Source organism: Pseudopipra pipra, chromosome 2, assembly GCF_036250125.1.
Source record: "Pseudopipra pipra isolate bDixPip1 chromosome 2, bDixPip1.hap1, whole genome shotgun sequence".
Taxonomy (NCBI): Eukaryota; Metazoa; Chordata; class Aves; order Passeriformes; family Pipridae; genus Pseudopipra; species Pseudopipra pipra.
The window spans coordinates 24,139,227-24,159,703 of record NC_087550.1 but is presented as its reverse complement, the minus strand read 5'-3'; the positions used below and the strand labels follow the sequence as shown (position 1 = coordinate 24,159,703).

The following is a 20,477-nucleotide window of genomic DNA, read 5'->3' as shown; positions in this document are numbered from 1 at the left end:
GAAGTGGCAGTTAAAGAGTTATGTGTGTCAGGAGACTGATAATAGACTGCTTAGATTTTCCTGCAGGTGACTTGTTCAAACCTGGAGTAGGAAAAAATTGTCAGAGGTAACTCTCAGAAGTGAGCTTACATTTCCTTTCAGAGTTTATTGACAGTTACTGATAAAGTACCTCAGAAGAAGGCTCTCTAGATTCCTACAGGCTGAAAAGATATTGGGTGAAGCTAATCAGTGTCAGGCATCTATGTAGAAGGTGGATGCCCATATATTTTCCATGATCTAACCACTTCTCTTCCTCCCAACCCATGAGGCGGGGAGACAATGCCTGGCTGGTGGTCTCTCTGCAATGGTTTGAAGACTGTAACCAGAAAAAGTCAGTCTCAATTGCCATATGCTGAGGAGAACTGTGGGCAGTGGGTAGCAGTTCCATAAAGAAAGTTTGCTGCAGTTTCCAGCTGCAATGGGGTGATCAGATGCCTGCTTTTCCTGGAGGAGCTGACTTTGATTAGCGGCTCTCACATGGAGGAGGGGTGAGTTTGGAGATCTTGCTGGCATTATCTGTAAACACTAAGCGTTTCTTTTGACTGACCGAATGCTTCCTGTGAAATAGGAAAGAGGGCAAAATGTTATTTAGACTGGTTATTTCCATTAAATTCTGTTAGGCTGGTATGTTTGCTATTTTCATTTCTTCTCCTAGATTAAAAAGGATAGAAGACTCCCTTGAGAATATCTTGGTTGTGTTCAGGGTTGAGATTAGCTTTTGTTTTTAAGTCTTCCTTCATTATTGAAAACAAAAGAATTTCCTGAGTTGACAAAAGGCGTGATGTTACTAAATGAGGCAAGTAGAAAGTTAAAATGGAGATCTCAGTGTTTTAGACCTGAGTGCCTCTGAAAGGCAAGGAGGTAAAGAAAAAGCACTTGACCTTTTCAGCAAGGTTGCAGCAAAGATTCTGCTATAAAAGCTTTCCAGACAGCCCTGCTTTAAGTCTTGTCAAAACTTGAGTCTTCAGCCACATAAAGCAGAGTGGTATCCAAGCAGGGGTTTTGCTGTTGTGGTTGAGTTGACTGAGTCTTGGTGGCATTCACCACATTCATATGCCAGTTTCAGAACTGTATGAGGATGTGTCAATTCTGTAAAAAACTATAAACCCATTTGCTCCCCATGGCCCCTATGGCAAACAAAACTAAATAAAGCCATTAATAATTTGTATTGTCCATTGCACTCATATGGGGTGTGGTGAGAGGGCAGAAGTGGGGAAGTTTTGTTAATAGAGAGAACATTGGAGTCTTGACTTGGTCTCCTTTAATGCTGCCCTTCAGCACTTGGCCAGATTTGCCAGTGATTTTGTGTCACCACAATTGTTTCACAGTGCCAGATTTGAAGGGACTGGTGCCACCACGGTAGCTGCAATACCAAGTTTTGGTCAAGTTGCACTTGGGCCTGTGTCCCAGTCCCCCACAGTGGGAGCAGTGAGGTGGGATGGCTGGACTTCGGCCATGCTCAGCTTGCCCCATTACCCTCCAGGACAGGGCCAGGAGAGAGAAGAGCTGCTGCTACTCACAGGGTACCTATGTTTCCTGAGAGTAGAATAGATAAGGGAGGGGGCTGTAGGTCATAAAGACAGTCCATAAACTAGTACCATGTTTTTGACAGGACCCAGGAAAGCCTATTCTTAAAATAAGTACCTGTTCTGAGAACCTGGTTTAATTCTTGTCTCTCAGGGAGATTTCTTTGAAGGAGAGAAAAGTGCTTTTACAGCAGACTTGCAAGCAAATCCTTTCCCTTCAGTGCCATTTCCTACTTGTTGAGAAAGGGAGAGCAGTTCTGGGGAAAGAAACATTGAAATCATCTTCTAAATCACTTTGGTTATGGATCTCTTTGGTATTGTGTGAAAACCTCGTGTAAATACACCATTAAGAGCAGACCTGGTTGCACAGGCCACACATAGCCAATGTATTCAGATCAAATGGGTAGATAAAGCAGTAGATAAAGGCGGAAAATGCCTATTAAATAAATAAGCACACACAGAAAGACACGTACAAAGCAAGCAAGAGGAAAAAATCTCATGTGACCCTCATGGGAAATAATAACATTACTGCAGGAGACTAGGCAAAGAAATGAAGCTAATAAATGAGAAATATCTAGTACATCAATTCTATACCCCAGCAGTGAATTGTGCTGTTTTATACTGCAAGTAAGGCTCTGGATTTTATTTATTTATTAACGTAAAGAATCAAAATAAATATTGAAGATTCAGAAGGGAGGTGTGAACTGAATCTGTTTCTCCAAAACTATACTAACAGAAATGCACGGAGAATGGCAAGTACTCTCATTACTAAGGGTGTAGGTCTGAGTGATGTGGTACCAAGGACTAGAAGTTTAGCAGTTTCAAGGGCACCTCTGTAGGTTGGAATAACTTGTTTATATGAGCTTTTTTGGCGGAAACCCCATTTCACGCTGATATGTTGTTTTAACTTGGTCAGGAAACAGTTATAAGTGGCAATATAATGTATATGGCATCTGATAAGAACGCAGAATGAATGCAGTCTGCACAATGCAGAGTCAAGGGAGGCAGCTAGAAAAATATCAAGAGGATAAAAAAGTAGGGGACTGGGGTTTGGGTTTTTTGGTTGTTAGGGGTTTTGTTGGTTTTTGTTTGGTTTTTGTTTTTCGTTTTTGAACCTTATAGCTTTCTCGGGATTTCTTGTTCTTGTTTTGTTTCAAGAGAGCTCATGTCACCCACTATTCATGCACATAAAAACACAAGCATATAAATTACATCCACCTAAATGATCACTGAAGGAAATGGCAGCGTTTGCTCAGTTTAGTATTTTACAGCTTAGCTTAGATGAAATCCCCAAATTAAGAATGACTATTTAATTTTAAGTCTCCTTTCTTGAACACATGCATTATAATAAAGACCTTAAAGACAGTATAATAACATATCAATTCTCAAATAACACAACGTTAAGACATTCATATTTTTCTATGAGCTTTGACAAATGTGTGGGATCTTGCAGCTGTTCAGTATTCTGGCTATTTCAGACAAACAGCTTAATGAACGTTGCTTTTGAGAAAAGTATCTGAACAATGCATCATAGATGAAGAGATATTATAATGGCCATTATACTTAAAAGCGTGTATGTTTTGCAGATAAATTACAAAATGAGCTCATTACAGACACAGGTAAAGCCTTGCCCCTGTTACCATCCATGTCACTGTTGGCCTTTGCTTTCAAAAAGTCTGGCCCCGTAGCTTGGCATTGTTCCTTATACATGTATTCCACTGTAATTTTACTATCAACATTTAATATAATCAATATACACTGGGCTTCCCTGACTTACTGCAGTTTCTTATGGCAGAAGACTGTTGTTAAAGAGGATGAAAAACTGCCTGGGTATGACTGGCCACCTTCTAAAACTTGTGTTTCTTTTCCGTTTCTGATATCTCCAGTATTTGTTCGGTACCAAATTTCACGTGTCAACTTCTTGCTGACAGAGCTGCTGATTTTACAAATATTAAACCCGGCCCTGGGCTATAGTGCCCTTTGTATTAGTAATGATTATTTGGAAAACTCGCAGTGATGTCATAGCCACTTCAGGCAAAAATGCTGTGCATTTATACAAGTGAAGAAAATAATTTGAGGAAAAAAATTGTAATTCATGAGCTGTTTGTATATATATATCTGTCTAACCAGAAGTCATGAGTCTTATAAAGGGGACTTAGGAAGGCCTCTTTTCTGACAGATTTTGGACTATGTTCCTTTTATCAAGAAAGTTATCTTCTGCTTTTTGATTAACTGCATTTTGCTTTTTTGGTGATGGGTCTTTAGTGCTAAAGATTTTATTATTCTTAAAGAAGTTCAGTAGAACTGGAATGAGTTGGGGTCAGCCAGAACCAAGCATAATCCTTTAGTATTTGAGGTTAAACCACCTAATCTACTGTATTACTTTTCCCTTCCTGGAAACAGCAGTCTTTGAGTTAAATCAACATGCACATTCAGAAAATTGTCATAAAGAGAAGCAGTTTTTCATGCAATGAGTACAAGTTATTTCAGGCTGCTTCAAATTTGCCGTAGGCTTAATGGTTGCAATCCATAACACAGAAGGACCATCCCTCTCTCTCGCTCCCTCTCCTTCTACTCTCTCAATGTCTGGAGGATCAGGGACAGGGGCCAGAAGCAAGGACAAGTTTTGAATGAAGTTTCATTGATTTGTTGAAAGTAGTAATAAGGGGAAGGTAAGAAATTGTGGACACCTGTGATTGCAGATGACCTGGGCAATATGTATTGGGTAACCGGATTGAAAGCTGTGATTCAGAACACACAGAGAAACAGAATATTTCTAGCAATTTAAAAAAAAAATAGTTAATACTGGCTTGCTTTACTCTGGATATATTGCTATATTCTTTACATATAGAAACTAACTACAGTTTATTGATATAGTTTGATAACAAATTACATGTAAGCCTCAAATTAGTCTGTGCTTCATACAAAAAGGACAAAAAGGTTGGCAAGATACCAGAAACCATGCACACTTAATATGAATCTGTGTTTGTTACTCTAGCAAATAGCTGGTGAAATTCTACAGTAATAATTTCAAAGGAAAAATAAAAAAATCCAAATCTTTTGCTTAAAATGTAATGCAAAATGCAGGTGAATTTATTACAATCTGCATTTCAAAGAGAATATCATTTACTCCTAAAATCTGTTAATTATTACAGGCAAGCATACAAGAGAAATAAAATAAGCACACTGTCAAGCATAAAAAAGAAACACATGGAAGGTGCAGCTTACGTATCTGAAGTTTTATGAAAATAAATGTCAAGTAAATTTGAGAAATCATTTATGCATCTCCATCTCAGACCTCTGTACAGAGGCAGTGAGAAACATTAGAATCGTATTGCAGATGGGGTAAATATAATTGCTTACAATTACAAACTAGATCAGTGGCAGAGCCAAGAAAATGAGCCAGATTTTCTCTTTCTTCTTCACTTTGAATCCTATGTCCAATTTAGTGAAGATTCTGGCTCTGAAGTTATATTAAATTAGTTATCTGTTTCCTCTCTCCCCTAACCTGTATAAACATAATAGTCCAGACCTTCAGCTGCTAAAATCACTGCAGCTCCATCTGGCCCATTAATGTGTGTATACATGCCAGTGGACAAGATTGCAAGTTGTTACCTACTCCCTGCCTAACAAACCTGGCAAAAAAACAAGAGTAATAAACACATAAAACCGTCATTAAAAAAATTGCCAACTAGGGTCTCAGAGATTTCTCCCTCTGCACCATCATGGTGAAGATAATACACAGTCAAAAATTCCCCATCTAATACTCTATCAATAAGGAATATTCTTCCAGTAAGTGTTGAGTAGAATTCTGCAAGCCTAGTATAAATAGTCTACATACAAATAAGATTCTCCTCTCCTTTTTTTGGAGAGGGAGAGAGAGAAAGAGAGAAATTGTCTGGGCTTTATATAGGTATAAGGTTCCTAATCTCACAACTCTATAACTTTAATAATAGAATTAATGACAGGATTAACATAGTACATCAACATGATCTCTCACGTGAAACCAACAGAATGTCATGGCAAAGGGCCACTCAGGGGGGATGCTTGATGATAACTTTTTTTTTAATTGGGTGTAGGAAAGCAGAGATGTACTTTCTCTAGCCCCAGTGCCTGGGATTTGGCAATATTCAGAAGTGTTTTGCCATGTGGGAAATTAAAATTTGCAAGTACAAAATTGCTTATTTAAAAACAAAGAACAGTAACAAAACCCATGTTAGTTCAATTAAAGGGTCAATGCAGGAAAGCCAAAATAGATTTTCTATTTGCTAAGAAGCAAGGGACTGGAAAAAGATACATCTACGTAGAGGGTATTTCTAATTAACCAATGAGAGCAAAGGCTCTTGTTCCATTTAATCGTGAAGCAACAAAATGGAAAATAATCCTTCTCATCTGAAGAATATGGTTTGGCAAACGAACTGGGATGGAGCGAGAATATCATGGCATTTCAAGAGTATGTTCTACTCTCTTTTTTCCCCCACCTTCCCTTCACCCTCTTTGTAATAAAGGCTGTCTCAGCCTATAAGCAGGTATTTATTTTTAGTTTTGTTTTAGGACTGGCCTAGCTCTTTGTGGTGAGCAGATGGGAATTTGATGTTACATTCTGTTTCAATTTTATTTCAGTGAAATTAATTGCAATAATGATCCATTTTATTGATATAACTCCAGTTTCAAGAAGTGTCCTACTGTAAGAGCATTAGAATCTTAGGAATTTTTGTGTAATATATCTAACTACAGGATTAATGCTAAAGATGGTCCTTGAGCAAAATCTTGGATTCAGGCAGCAGGATGCTTGAGAACTCAAGCAGAACTTCACATCTTACTTTTAGGTCTTTAATTGCTGCCAAACCAGCAGAGTTATCAGGTGTTTATTTTAGGTTCGGGCCTCCCATGTTGCCCCTAAAGGTTCTTGCATTTAGGGTCCTTTTCTAGGACTCTCCCATCTGATGTAGTCCCCATGCCCTCCTCCATGTTGCATATGCTTCCTCGCCTTCCTACACATCAGGAGAATGGAAATCTATTTCAGTTCCCGTTAGGCAGGTAATTAGTTTGATGGCAGATATCTGAAAGGTACTGAGACTAATGTGGCTGCCTACAAAGCAGCAAGAAGCATAATGCTTCAGCAAGACCTGTGTTTTATACCCTGCCTTAAAACCAAACAAAGAGAACTGCTTTTTAATTCACCAGTTTTATCTCTCTGGGCTTAGTGAATTCTAGTGCTCGTAAAAAGTGAGAGACAGCCACTGCAGACTAAAGGCAAGCAAAGTGAGAGTTTCATGCATGCATACAGCTCTGCTAAATACACCTTAATGCCAACACTGTGGCACGGCCTACTCTAACAAGTTGTCCTTCCCCAGTCCCTTCACCCATTCTTGCTTGGGTTTTCTGCTGTGATTTCAACTTTCTTTTTAATATTGCAGGCTTGTGTGCCGCCTGATTAGTGACTGAAATTTATGCTGAGCTACACAGCAGGTTTTGTGAAGGGTCTAGGGTGAAACCTTCTGAATTCATTGTCATTTTTGATAGAAACTGGACAAGGAACTTCAGTTTCCTCATGGGGTCATGATTTGCCAACTGATCCCCTATGGTCCTTTCTGATTTATCATCTTGTTCTGGGGAGATGCTTGTACTTTCAGGAATGAAGTCACTTCTAAAGCACTAAATCATGAATTGGAAATCACAGGTGCAGGCCCTTCTGAGCCTGTTTTCTTTACAATAAATGGGAGTGTGTTATCCAAATGAGAGAATTCTTTCTTCAGCAGATGTTTTTCCATGCTTTGCTTTCCCTTCTAAAACAACAATGAAACTCCAAAGGCTGGAAAAGGTCAAATGTTTTACTGAACTTTATTCAAGAAGGAGGAAGAGATGTATCATGAGACAGTGTATTGAGGCCCCAGAAACGTCAAATAAGCAGATTATCTGGTTAACAAAATTGGGGCAGCTGGTCCCAGGTGACAACAGCCCCACAACTTCTTAGCACTGTTTCATCGCTTAGCTCTAGGACTCCTTCAACTCTGTAAGTCAGACATAAAAAAACCCAAACTGTGCTTTTTCAGATCAAAGAGAATTTCAGGCAGAGAATGTAATACTGTCCCTATTTACATCAAAAAGACCTAGCCTTTGACTTTAAGGGGGTCTGGATTTCACCTGAGAACTATGATTTGTTTGTCTCGTTCCATAACATGAGGTGACATATTCTGAAAGACAAGTGCAAAAAGATCATTGCTTGTGAAGGTGTGGGCACGGACTATTTAGATCTACATCTGATGTGCAGGATAGATGTGACAGCCATAGATTTTAAACCATACAGTATAGACTTGTTTAATGCAGCCTATAGAGGTTAGTCTCTGATGGTAGAGGGAATTAGGTCCAAGTGTAGGACTGTAGTATGGATCCTCAATACAAGAAACTATAAGTATTTAATAAATACCTACCTGAAACAGCATTTTCCATCGCATGAATCTCCAAGCACTTTATACAGGAGGTAAGCATCATTATCCCCATTAATGGCTTTTTCAGATTTTTCCTGCAGACATTTCTGGTTGGGTAAAGCCAGGTTGACTGTGAGAGAAAGCAAGGCCGTTAATGATTCTCTCATGCTTCGTGGAGACCTAACTGAGTGATGCTGTAGGCCAAAGTTACAATGTGGGCAGGTCTCGGACTTGCTTTGCCTTGCCATATGTGTAATGAAAAACAAGGAAGGACAAATCACTGTGATACTTTCCTGCAATTCCAGTAGGTTTCTCTCAGGGGTCAAGAGTTTCCACGTGCCCCTCCTTTGCCTGTGAGTTTGTGATGACAGTTTGGAGTAATTGAAATAATGTAGTGGATTTTGAACACCCACTTTACTTAAAATAGCAGATTTAATCCTTTATATTGCCTTGGACCTGTCTTGTTGCTTCACAGTGTTGGGGTGAGTTTGTTCAACACAGTGCAGGAGATCCCATCAACTGAGTGCTGCAGCCCATTGGTGTGTCTGTGCTGTGCTGAGTTTCAGATCTGTGTGGTGGGAAGCTTGCTTTTGTACCTCAGTGAGCATACTTTGAATGTAGAGGAATTTTGGTTTGGTTTTTTTTTTCAGTGGTGTTTCACCTGAGTTAGCCCACAATATTCTTCCAATTTACTGCCTGGACGACCACCTAAAAAAAAAAAGTCTTTTCCTCCTCCTGGCAAAGATTTCTTCATTCATTTTCCATGCTCAGTCAGTTGATATTTTGTAAATAAGATTGGTTGGCAATAAGTAGTTGAAATTTTGCTTATTCCACTGACTTCTCTAAAATTCACAAGGTGAGTGTATAAGCCTAGTCCACTTCTCTTGCTACAAATGCAAGAGATATGGGTGTGATGCTGTGTTTTTTATATATCAGGCTTTCTTAGACTGAGTTTACCATTCTTCAACATTTCAAAGGCCACTGCTGGGTCAAGAAGTCCGTGATAAATTTTTTTTTCACTATCAACCTTTCCTCCTTTCAATGCTGGGGAGAAAAAAAACATTGATATGCTGTGTCTGTAAAATTCTGGTTACACTTGGACCTCCAGAACTGGTGGTACTTTGGTTGCTGGAAGTGTACTAGCCAAGGTCTAGAACAGTTGTTTGGCGATTTTTAGCTGAAAACTGGTTGTTCATCCCATGTATTTTTACAGTGTAACTACTAAGGAACATTAATAGGACATACAGATATTATTTCAAAATAGATTGTCTCCTATTCAGGCCTTCTGTGATACTGGACAACTCCTTTGACTTTTGCACATCAGGTTACCATTTTGGAGATTTCTTAGTGTTAATAAAATGGGTTATTCTCTTATACAGCTAGCATACTGCTGCCTGTTCGTGTTCCTTGCTTAAGATGTAAAGCAGTCTCCTTCCAAAACCAGTGCCATGCCTACAACTAGCAAAAAGGCAATGGATACAGGCAGGAGATGTGGGCAGGGGAGGCATATGCTTTATGCATGGTGGTGTCAAATGACACCCCATTGGGAAGAGTGAAGAGCCTGCCTCAGAAGGACCTCATGTTCCTCTGGAGCCCGCTGTCTCATATGGCCTCTAGAAATACAGTAAGCTATCAATATTTGCTTTGTATTTGTAACAGAGTGTCTTTGGAGTTTGGTGATTCAGTTTCCTGCAGCTGAGAGCCATGAATGCAGCAAAGAACTGTCATTGCTCATCACCTTCTAGCTGGTATCCCCGAGGAACCACCACTGGCCCTGGTGACTGTCTAGTTTGCTATTGTGAAAATCACTGTTTTCCCCAGCCCTGGCTTGCTTGTGGCATCCCTAGGGAACCACCTCTGTACCCTCACAATGCAACAAAACTGTTCACAGGGGAATCTTGGTTGCTCCACGCTCCAAGAACTCTGCTCCATGCAAGCTGCTGGTAGCAGGTTTTTACTGACAGAGCAGAGAAGAAATCCCAGGCAAATCACTTTCCACTTAGTGGGAGAGAAGAGGGGAAACCTAAAGCTGCAGCACAAATACTGATTATTCCTGTCAAGGATTTGCTGCTGTTGCTAAGTTACTGGCCTCTTTGGAAAACCCTTGAAGTATGGGGTACATTAGGAGCTCATTAGGGTCCCGGGGACTTACGCTAAATGTACAATATGTCTCTATGCTAAACGCATTCAGAAATAACAACAGAAACTTCCTGCCCACAGTTTAGATGTTTTTATTTCTCTGCTTCCCATTACTCCTGCACCACTCCATTTGTTCTTTTATGACAGACAAGCTGTTTGACAGGATGGAGAGGTTACCTGAAATAGACAGAGATGAGCTCCACTTCACTTTGTAAAGTTTCTGCCTTTTCATGAAACTTATCCTTCAGGGGAATGCTGGGAAGGACAAATGTAGATGCATCTCTAATCTGTTCAGAGTGTGGGTTTAATGACACTCCAGGGACTTTGCGTCAAGTTTGTGGTGTGAAGAAGTCGGAAACTTAGAAATCCAGGCGTGCAAGCTCCTCTCCAGTGTCTCAGAGAGGGCACTAAGGCCCATTTAACTTCGAGTGTTGGAGCCACAGTGCAGAATCCACAGCCCAGAGCTAGCTGCCTAGGTGTGACGGAGGAACCCCAGCATGCCGACAGATGGTGGGAGGATGGATGAGTTGTCCTCAGGGGGGATCTAGGCAGCATGCCTGCATCCAGAGATATCACACATGATCTCTACAGGGAGTTAGTAACGTGTCTGAGCTTAACAGAAAATATGTATCTCTGCTGTTTTACATAATATTTAATGAATGATATATTAGTAGCCCCAACAGGATTTTAGTTTTATTTAATGTAATTTATAAATTAAACAGTCCAGACTGGGTGGAGACAATTAACCAGCAGGCTCACTAGGAACTAACTGCAGGTCTTAGGAACAGACAGCAACTATATCTACATAGATCAGGTACTGTTTAGCCAACTAGACAGGAGTTTAGTGGAGGAATTCTCTTTCACATTGCAGTTAGCTGTTTCAGTAAGGTAACACATCAGCCTGGCATCTACATTTGAATTGGCAGCAAACCTCAGCATGCTGGTTTTGGGAAAAGACTGGGGGAAGAGAGGGAAGTGAAAGAGCTTTGTTTGCCTACACCAAAACAGATGCACAGAGGATCAGGCACCAGTTTTCCAGACTGATTTTGAGGATTTGGTGATAAGGGATGTGCGCAGAGAGATAAGACAGTACCTGTGATCATAGCATCATCAAATCTGATGGATGAAATGTCGAAAATGTTTCTGGTTGAGAAAGCAGTAACTAGCAAAGCACCTGATGGCAGGGGTGTGGCTAGACCTGTTCTGTGTCTCACACATGCAGAACTGTGTGTGGGTTGCTGCCAGGTTTGTGGGAAGAGAACTACAGTGGAGGAAGCCAATGTTCTTGTATGAACCCGGGATTGCTACTCTCATAGCTTGGTGATTTCAGAGATCTAGGCAAGATCTCTACAGCTCCATGGGAACCATTTTCCTAAGTTTTGTTTAATATTATTTTTACCTGTAGCTTTTTTTAACCTGTAGGTCTGACCTGCAGCTTGAAAGCCTGACATATTAGGTGCTACTAAGTGCTGCTAAGTGAACTTTTGCTTTGACCTGAATTATAAGTTTATCCTGAAGTGGAAGGACAGGCGAGCAGCGAGTAGAGTAAAACAGACAAAGTGAGCAGTCTCCCTGGAGGCAGTGAGTCAGAATAAACCAATTACATTCAGGCAGTCCTCAAGGAATGGCACCTCACAATATCTTTAATGAGCATGGGGACAGGGAGTGGTTTCCACCACTTTGCAGAGGAGCAGACTGATGGCTTTTTGCAAGGGAATTTCCTCTGCAAAACTGAAATGTCTGCAAATGAACATTTTCCTCTGCCCTGATCCTGCACAAGCCTGAAGCCCCGTACAAAGTTTTCTGTGTATGGGGGAGGTTAAGGAGCCCAAAATGTCATTCACCTACAGGAGTGCATGGAGGTTAACAACAAGGGTTAACATGTTGTTAAAATGCCCGGGTTAACAACAAGGATAAGAGGGTCTTAAAACTCACTCCTGTCTTAGGGCTTGGCAAGTGTTTTCCCCATTTTCTGAAGGAAAATGCGCTTTCTTTAAAGGCCTTTTTTCTCAAGGGCCTTTGAAGTGGCAGGGCAGCCTCCACCAGCATCACTATTAAAGCAAACACTCAGAAAAGGAGTCTTTGTGTCTTATCCTGCTAAACAGAAGAGAGCTAGGGGGTAGACCACATGGCATGGACCTGCTTTCTGTCCACACTGCTTGGATGTCGGGTTAGCTGCCTCTTTGGGAAGTTGGGTTTAGAAGGTGCTAGTTGGAGTGGTGCAAAACTTCACGAGAAGGAGTTAACTCTTAACTACTATGGATAAGAAGGGCTAAGAGCTTGATTTCAGTCCTTGTTCTGGCAATATGAGTCATAATTTTAATCCAATTTCCTCCATACTTCAAAGGGCTCAAGTGAACATCTCTGGGAACATTTCCTGCTTCTAGGCCAGGGAAGAAGGACAGCACCTAACCTTCCTGTGTTCATTTTGTATTGTTATTTGAAGATTTAGAAGCTCAGAGTAAGTTTGACCATTCTAGTTAAGTGGAGCAGACACAAACGACACTTACGCCACCTTCATACTTAGCTTGCTAAATTCCCTGCAGAGGCCAAGAGCCCTTTCTCCCCATCTGCAGAGAAAAAAAAGGATGGTATTTCTTCCTGAAAACCCACTCTTTTTCTTGTAATTGCATAGAAAACTTCCCAAGCACGAACAATCAACACAATATCTGCCCAAACTAGTTTCATTGAGGGAGAGTTGACGTACCTCCAGTCATTTGTGTGTGATGTTAACCCTGAAACCTAATTACTTGATTTTGATGTCAGTATTTTTTACTGCTTGCCTGCTCTTCATGCCAGGAAAAAGCATGAAGAGTCAAGGTTTATCCATAACTGCTGGCTGTGGTAGCTGGCAGCAAGAAAATGGATATTGTAAAAGCTTTCTGACTTGGTGTAGTTTGAATCTCCGTCCTTCAGTTTTCAAGCTGTGTTCAACAGCACCTCATTGCTAAATGGACCAGAATATTTAACCACATTCTGCTGGAAATCTGCCTTTCCCATGAGTCCTCAGTGATGCAGGCCTACAGTCTTCATAAGAAAATCTATTGCATGTCAAAGAGACAAGAGCTGCAGAAAATAACTGGAACATAATGCTTCTATAAATAACACATGGAATTCAGTAGTAGTTGCAGTATTAATTATATGAATAACGAGGTTATAATATTCAACTGGCATCCTTAAAAGTGCCCCTAAATCTGCTGCAGCACTTCCCACGTGCTGCAGTGGAGGTTACTGTAATTGGGGCCCTTCGCAGAGTTTCATTCTCATTTGCTACAGCAAATGCAAGGCTCTGGGTCCGCTGTTTTGTTCATAGGTTTGGGAAGACTAATTAAGTGGTGTTTGAAAAGCCCTTGGAAGATAAGCATTTGACTTGATGGGGGGGTGATAAAGGGCCCTGAAATAGCTGTGGAGGAGGACACAGCCTCTCTGCCTACTGATAAGGCAGATTTCATCTACATCATCACAAGGTGTCTGTCCAGCTTCATCCCCTTAAAAAGCCACAACCCCAGTTGTGGTGTTCCTTAACAGTCAGGATGGCTTTCTTTTCATGCTTATGTATGCTCCCATCACAGGCAGTGACAGCAGCGGCCTTGAGCAGTTTTGCTGTAGTGGGGGCTATAACAGTGGCTCACTTTGATGAGCATCAAATTCTCAGAGAATTAAACCCAGCAGCCACCTTGGAGAGCCTCAGCTTTGTGCTGAGTGAATGGCTGCTGCCACCTAGCAGCTGTGCCTGGCTCCTGCCACTCCCCGGGACAGCCTCTCGCCTTCAGTGCCAGCTCTCCTACCTTGAAGCAAGTTTGTTGACTATTAATTAGTTTCACAGGTGAAGGGCTTTTCTTTTCCCGTTTACATCATCATCACAGCATGTCAGGCTAAACACTTTGAGTGGTCCTTGCTGAAAACAGCAGTGAGAAGCTAGGAAGCTGTGTGTGCATCTGTGAATCCTGGCATCTGTGTGTGTTTCTGTGGACATGTGTTTGTGTGAGAGTTTATGTGCACCCGACCTTTTCAAGACTGAGAGGAACCTTCCAGGGGCTGGTCACTGTAAGTCAAGAGACAACTGCCAAGTCTGATAGGCCAGAGTTCAGACGAGAGGGAGAAATGACTTCTCGATTGCAGAGGTAACACAGGATCACAGAAAATTCTGAGGGGAAATAGCTGTGTTACTAGTTTGACCTTTATGAGAGTAAATGCAGTCTCTGAAGATCAGGCTATCTGATGCAGAGTGGACACATGACCTTCGAGTCAGGGGCTGAGAGATGTTGGTGGTGCAGGTGGAAAACATTTAACTGTATTATTCAGAAAACTGAATGATCTCTACAAGGGTCCAGTCCCTGTTGTACTAGACATGTCCCAAAAATATGGTTTCTGCTGTAAAAGGCTATGGCCAGTGTTAGAGGAGATAGGAGATAAAGGGCTCTAAACTCTTCACAAAGGCATTTGAAGTGACTGGGAGTAGAATCAGAAAGTGAAATTCAGGAGTTACAAGCTCATGTGAAAGGCAGAGCCTATCCCATTAAAATTTGTGTGCATACTACATATGTCTAGGATGGTATAAATAGTTCACCACCCAAAGTTGTCTTTGTTCCTAGTCCGATAGTCTTAAATCCCATTTTAATGCTGAAATAGTTTGTTCTGGGCATGGAAAGGGGGGCTGAGGAGATTTACTCTGCTTCTTGCACACCTGCTAGACATGAAGCACTCACTCTATGCTGCTCAAATTCCAAGCAGTGTAATGGCAATGCCACCTATTTTTAAGCAGGTGCCTGTATAAATGCACTTTCTCAGCATCACTGGCACAGTGTCCCCACCTACGATCAAACATTTTCACCTCTGTCGTCACTGAAATTTTGCTTTGCTTTTGGTTGTGGCTTTGAGTAGGAAGAAGAGTGTTTTCCTTCCTTCCCACTCGACCTTCCCCTTCTGCTTGTGTTTGCCTGCCTGTCTGTCTGCACCCCATGGATGTTAGCCTTTGCTGCTGCACTATGTGACCTTGTGGTTGATCATACAGTCATCCACCTGCACTCTCTGTGTCCTTAGAAACTCCTTCTTCCTTCACTGCATCCCCTACCCCTCTGCTTCACACACTAGTGCCACTTGTTTGTAGTCCTGCTCTTTTCCTCACCTCCTGACACCTACCCTACTGCCTCTCTGCATACCTTCTGCTCTTGCCTCACCACACCTGCCACCTCTCACCTTTTTCTCTCCCAGTCTTGTTCCTGTCTGAGGCAGTAGGATAGAGGGACATTCTTTGCTTAACTTGCTATGCAGCAGGGAGCCAGGGGAAGAGCGTGGCTCCTACCCACATAAGACATGGAAAGGAAAAACCTCAGCAACATCAGAAAAAACAGAATGTTAGTCTGTCCTTTGCCTTGTTTTGCTGCATCCTGGTTCTTTCTCCCGTGGGGTAGGCAAACTAAGCAGCTGCAAATGGTGTAGGATCCATCCTACATTCAGGGGATTTCTCTACTGCTTTCAAACTGAGAGCCTGTGCAAGAGGGATTTTGGTTGCGCCTCCACTGACGCTGACCAGCTGAATGACAACCATCAAGTCTGTAGGTGGTCATCACAAAGCTATAATAAAAAAATCTCTTAGTCCACAAGGCGCGTCTATTTGGGGTCTAAGTGCTAGTCTGTATCTTTGTATGCCCACAAATTGCTCAAGCAATAACATGTTTACACTTGAATTTCAATTGCTTGGAGTGCATATCAGTTTGGGGAGTGGAATTCTCCCAGGAAATGAGGACAGAATGGTATAAGAAATTGCTCATCTGTATCAAACTAATGGCCCATCTAGTCCAGTATTCTGTCCTAACCATTGCCAGTGCAGGATGCTTTAGATAGACTCGTAACAACCCCCTGGTGTGCCCTGTTTTACAATGCTACATAATAGGGAGACATTGCTTTCTGACCCCAACTTGCGATCATTTTATACCCTGAAGTGAGAAGACTAATAACCCATATGGTTTTTATTTTAGCAAGCCTAGCTGCAGATGCTATTCTTGTAAGGTCTAATCCTTTTCTGAATCTTGCTAATCTGTTTTCCTCTATAATATCCTCTGGCAACAAGTTTCACAGGTTAATTATACGTTGATTGCACAGTCTTTCCAATCATAGGCACAGTTCTGTTGTACCTCATCTTATCCATGTGTTTTTAAGTCTTTCAGCAACCAGAAGTGCCTGCAACTTTATTTCTGCAGGAAAATAATGGAAGAAACTCACTTTATACTGAATTCTGCATGCATAGGCCTTGAGTTACTGATATTATCTCAGTTTCCTTTGAATTCAGAGCATGCTTCTCTTCAAGTAATCTATCTGGTATAGCTATAAAGAACTTCTCCCTTGGATTTTGCCCTGCAGCTCGTACTTCTTAAATTCCTGCTCCCAAGCTGTCTATAACATACCCCACTCCTGAGTCCATCGTATGTCATCTAGCCAGGCTACAGCCACATCATGACTTTATGTGCTTGTATCCCTGATTTCCTGCTTCCTGATCTTCACAACTCACCGGGATGAGACCTAGACTAATTAGAGAGATGGGCAGTCACCAACTATATGAAGTTTAATAAGGGCAAGTGCCAGATTCTGCACCTGGGACAGGGCAACCCTGGTTGTGTGTATAAACTGAGGAATGAGAGGCTGGAGAGCAGTGCCATGGAAAGGGACCTGGGGGTCCTGGTTGACAGCAAGTTGAATATGTCAGCAGTGCCCTGGCAGCCAGGAGGGCCAACCCTGTCCTGGGGGGCATCAGGCAGGGCATTGCCAGCCAGTCAAGGGAGAGGATTGTCCCACTCTGCTCTGCACTGGGGCAGCCTCACCTTGAGTCCTGTGTGCGGTTTTGGGCACCACAACATAAAAATGACATTAAGCAATTAGACAGCATCCAAAGGAGGGCCACAAAGTTGGTGAAGGGTCTGAAGGGGAAGCCATATGAGGAGCAGCTGAGGTTATTTGGTTTGTTCAGCCTGGAGAAGAGGAGACTGAGGGGAGACCTCATTACAGTTACAACTTCCTCATGAGGGGAAGAGGATGGGCAGGAACTGATCTCTTCTCTCTGGTGACCAGTGACAGGACTTGAGGAAACAGCATGAAGTTGAGTCAAGGGAGGTTTAGGTTGGATATCAGGAAAAGGTTTTTCACCCAGAGGGTGGTTGAGCACTGCAACAGGCTTCCCAGGGGACTGGTCACAGTGCCAAGCCTGTCTGAGTTCAAGAAGCATTTGGACAACACTCTCAGGCACATGGTGTGATTTTTGGGGTGTCTTGCATAGGGCCAGGAGCTGGGCTTGATGATCCTGATGGGTCCTTTTCAATTAGGTGTATTCTGTGATACTAGGATATTTTGCACCCACAGAGGACAAACAGCTTCCATCAACCAGCCCATATTCCCATGTGGTCCCTCTGTCTTTCAAGGGAAGCTGGTGTTTACTCCAAGGAGCATAAATGATGTCAACAGCACATTTTTCAATGGGAGCAGGAGGAACTCCCTGAAGTATGCATGTCTTTTCTGTGCCCAGGTGTAAGGTTTTTTTCTGTGAGCTCTTGATCTGCTGCCTGTACTCTGTCCCCAAAATTCTTTGACTTCCCGACTGATGTGTCATATTTACTGTATGTGCTGCAGAACTGTGTGTGTGCATGAGTAGGCTGCACTGCTGATATCTGTACTCTTCCTCTGTTCATGTTGCCTAGATGAATATATATAGCAGAAGCAGAAAGGTACTTTTAATCTCCCATATTGATATCAATCAGTGCAGCACGGCTACCCAATAGGGTATGGCCTTGCACCCACCCTATCCAAAAGGGTGTTAGATTCTCAGTCTGGTTTTTTTTGCAGGCTACGTGCTTCTGAAGTGCAATTTTTGTCGTTTAAATGGTGGTTCCCATGATTCTCTGCTTCTGATGTCCTGATTTTGGCCTTGTGATCTTTCTGGCTCTTATACCTGTCTGCAGTTAGCTGTTCCATGTCATCATGTTAGTCCTGATCTAACAGGAGCATGAGGAAGCTATGGATGTATCTAAGCACACAGTCTTTACGATTCCCAAGAATATCCAATGCTTGCAGTGGAAGACAGCCTGCAACTGAATCTTGCTACCTCCCTCTTGCCTGTTCCTAAGAGTGCTGGTGATTGTGTGAGGATCAGTTGAGTGTGTGTCCACTTTAGAGCTCTTTACATACTGATTACACTTGGCAGGCCAGGTAATTGTTTAAATCTCAGCTTAACAGAATGGGAAAGTGAGGCAGAGGGAGGTATAATGACTTGCCCGAGGTCATCTTGTTTCTCAGCCTAACATCCAGCTCTTCTCTTCTTGTCACTTAACTACAAACCAGTGTTCTTCCTGACATTCAATTGAAATGCTGCTGCGACTCCCACACTTCTGTGTTAAATGGCTGCTCTATAAATAAAGTTTCTATTGAAAATAGCAGATTAGAAAAATGCTATTATATAATTATACTGTTTTATTATTGTGAGGTTTTTAATTCATCGCAGAGAAGCCCCCCTTAAAAGTCAGCTACCTTACCCATTCCCATTCTCTCTCCATGGTCTAGAAAGGAAGAGCAGTCACACCTAACAAGAGCCAAATTACGCATACTGGTACAAAGAAGAAAGTGCAGAGAGCAGTCACTGAGCTCTTGAAGCCTCCTTCAATACAAGGTGGAAAGGTAATTTTTCCTTACCTAACAAAGATATCTCCCTTATAACCCATGATAGCGGACGCATGAGGAAGTGCCCATAGCAAGTCTGTGTGTAGGTAGGAAAAAGTAGGACTGAGTGGTGATAGGTTCAGTATTTTAAGTTGCATCTTGAAGTGGCTGTTGAAGTCCTTCCCTTCAGATTTCTTTCCATTACTTCCTCATTGATATCTTTTCTGCCAGAAATGTTCGTTCCTTTCTATACTGTGCCCAAAAATTCAAGCCACTCAATAAAGTCTAACTATGGTTATAAAATAGATTTGAAGTTTGAAAAGAAAGATAATATTGTATTGAGTTACGGAGTGACTGAGAAGCGGGAAGAGTAGCAGCAATGAAGTTTAAACTAGTCCTCCCTGCTTCCATTTTTTCTTTTTCAAGGGTGAATGGACACCAGGCTCATCTCCATCTACAGCACGATCATACTGTTACATGATGCAGTGGAGTATATTCGAGCGATGCAAGTGAAGTTCTTTGTGATCCTGGGATAGGAAGGGCTGCGGAAACTGCTTTCCTAAGCTTGTTGACAGACACTAAAGGATTCACACTTCTCTTTTCCCTCTGGTAATGAACTCCTGCAGAGAATGTACCAATTTTAATGCCTTTCTTCAATCCATCTGTGCGAGGAGGGTTTTATGGAGCCCTCCCTGTGTCTGGGAAGCAGGGAATTTAAAAGCTTCTTCCTAGCAAGTCTAACCCCTTGGAAATAACATTGGCATTGCAAAAGAAGGTGGCCACCTGGTTCTCTGACTGCCTGCTGTCAGGCAGCAAGGCCTAATGAACCTCTCAGGGGGAACATCCGCAGAGGGAGGATGATGAGTCTAATAGGCGCTTTGGTCCCTGGGGTTGGGAGGCATAAACAGCAGCAGGGATGGTGCTTGTAAGGGGGAGAGATGAAAGGCTGATAAGCCTTCTCACCATCCTCCCTCTCAGCATTAAGCTTCCCACATATGGTGGCTGGTGTGTGAAAGTGGAGACACAAAGTTGGTACAGTGAGACTCGTCTTCGTTTTGGAACAGAGCTACTTTTCTTTCCTGCTTGCCCTCTTATCCCAGGTGCTGTCCATGCTTTTGGCTCTGATCTGCTGCTCAGTAGCTGTGTCATCAGCTTAAAAGGCACCTTAGCAGCTGGGAGCCTAAGAAAGCTGGGATGGCTCTTTGAAGAACCAGGGATGGTAAATGTTCTGTGGCGTTTGACGCAAAGGCTGCCACTTTCCCATGATTTTGGCTAAGGCCACAATCACCTTCCTGCCTTATAAACCAGCAAAGGAGAAAAGGGAGCCAGAATAGGAGCATCTAGACTTGTCATGCCTCTGGACATAAATTAGTTACACCTCGAGCCACAACTCAGTTACGGATTGCTGGCCTAGCTGTCTCCAAACCTCAATCCACCATCTAACCCTTTCAGAGGAAGACTAAAGCCTATAGAAAATGTCAAAATAAATGATGTTTCTCTTTCTGTCACTATCTGTAGAAGATCCTTAGAAGATTACTTAATGAAAGTACCTCACTCCATGTTTACTAAAGGCCTGCCATTTTCCAGTAAGATTATTTACTATATCCTAACCTGGTACTTCAAAACTACTGTATTTTGAGACTTAGAGAAGAAACTATTGCTTGCTTTATGTTTTGTCACATTCTGCAAAAAGGTG

General features: G+C 42.1%; 1 protein-coding gene and 1 long non-coding RNA gene across 5 annotated transcripts in view; both read left to right on the top strand.

The window, feature by feature from the left end:
- The window catches only part of LOC135409197 (uncharacterized), a 29,427-nt gene extending 10,045 nt beyond the window's left edge, over window positions 1–19,382 (top strand). The window contains exons 2-3 of the long non-coding RNA XR_010428088.1: window positions 18,686–18,799; window positions 19,208–19,382. This is a non-coding gene — a long non-coding RNA (uncharacterized LOC135409197). The remainder of the gene's footprint in view (window positions 1–18,685; window positions 18,800–19,207) is intronic.
- Window positions 1–20,477, top strand: part of LSAMP (limbic system associated membrane protein) — a 1,003,852-nt gene that overhangs the window by 515,418 nt on the left and 467,957 nt on the right. The gene's annotated exons all lie outside the window — the stretch shown is intronic.